This window comes from Mus caroli, chromosome 15 (genome assembly GCF_900094665.2).
Source record: "Mus caroli chromosome 15, CAROLI_EIJ_v1.1, whole genome shotgun sequence".
Lineage (NCBI taxonomy): Eukaryota > Metazoa > Chordata > Mammalia > Rodentia > Muridae > Mus > Mus caroli.
This window is the reverse complement of record NC_034584.1, coordinates 21,397,949-21,399,750: the sequence shown is the minus strand read 5'-3', so window position 1 is coordinate 21,399,750 and position 1,802 is coordinate 21,397,949.

Below are 1,802 nucleotides of genomic sequence, written 5' to 3'. Positions count from 1 at the left end.
AATACTCAAGATACAATTTGCAAAACACATGAAACCCAAGAAGAAGGAAGACCAAAGTGTGGATACTTCATTCTTCCTTAGAATGGGAAACAAAATACCCATGGAGGGAATTACATAGACAAAGTTTGGAGCTGAGATAGAAGGAAGAACCATCCAGAGACTGCTCCACCCTGGGAACCATCCCATAAACAGCCACCAATCACAGACACTATTGCATATGACAGAAAGATTTTGCTGACAGGACCGTGATATAGCTGTCTCTTGTGAGGCTATGCCAGTGCCTGGCAAATACAGAAGTGGATGCTCACAGTCATCTATTAGATGGAACACGGGGCCCCCAATGGAGGAGCTAGAGAAAGTACCCAAGGAGCTGAAGGGGTCTGCAACCCTATAGGAGGAACAACAATATGAACTAACAGGTACCCCCAGAGCTCGTGTCTCTGGCTGCGTATGTAGCAGAAGATGGCCTAGTCAGCCATCATTGGGAGGAGAGGCCCTTGGTCTTGCAAAGATTATATGCCCCGGTACAGGGGAATGCCAGGGCCAGGAAGGGGGGGGGGTTAGGGAACAGGGTGGGTGGAGGGTATAGGGGACATTCTGGATAGCATTTGAAATGTAAATGAAGAAAATATCTAATTAAAAATATAAAAAAGAGAGTTGCCCATTGAACCTTGGTCAGCTTCCCCCATGACCATGTGATACCTAGCTTCCACATACATCCACTTTGACTTCTAATTTTCGTCCACATGTGGTCCAGCAGTTCATCCATCAGTGCCAACTCAATAGATGTCAATTCCATACTCTTGGACCTCTAGAACTGAGAACCTAGTCAATTTATTTATAAACTTACCAGCCTCGGGAGTTCTGTTATTGAAGCAAAAAATAGACTAAGTCATCTATTAAATGTAAGATCTTGAAAATTAAACAGAATACTGTTACTTATGTTACCGTACAGGGACAGGTAGTGTAAAGGTTTGTAGTCCTATCTAGTCTTTATTCAGGCCCTTTGGGTTTGCTGCAATATACAAGCAACCAATCACAATATGCAAATGAATAAGATCAGGTATATTCTAATAAAAGTTTATTTACAAGTTCTGTAATTTAAAATACAGATAGACTAATGTCTTGTGCCTAAAATCCCAGCATTTAGATGGCTGAGGCAGGCAGATTGCCATGAATTTAAGACCTGCCTGTGCTAAGAGAATGAGACCCTGTCTCAAAGAGTTAAGTTTATTTTTTAGTATACATCCCATATATAAATAGGTTATAGCCTGGATTTACCATATCATAGTTTATCAATCCTGCCCTTAAGAAACAATGACTACAGCATCCTGTGACGTGGGTGCTACTATGATCTTTGTCTAGGGGGAAACAGAGTTCTACAGCCAGCTTTATTAGAACCATTAAAACTAATAGTGTGGAACCTTCCATGTGGCCCACAAAGACAGGTGACGTGATGTGCACTTTTACAACACTTTCCATCCATTAACTACCACAGGCATTTACCCAACTATAGGACCTTGAGCGCTCTAGACCCATTAAGAGAATTTCACAGAGTTCCTATAAACAGGTACTTATAAATTACCTTTAAGCTATTAAAATTTGGCTTAGATAGTATGTAGGCAGGGGAAGAGAGTATCAGTGTCTTGGTTTTATGCCACGTTGATTCCCCTCTAATATGCTTCAAGTAGTTTTCTTTAAAAAAAAAAAAATCTCGGGAGGCAGAGGCAGGCGGATTTCTGAGTTCGAGGCCAGCCTGGTCTACAAAGTGAGTTCCAGGACAGCCAGGGCTATACAGAGAA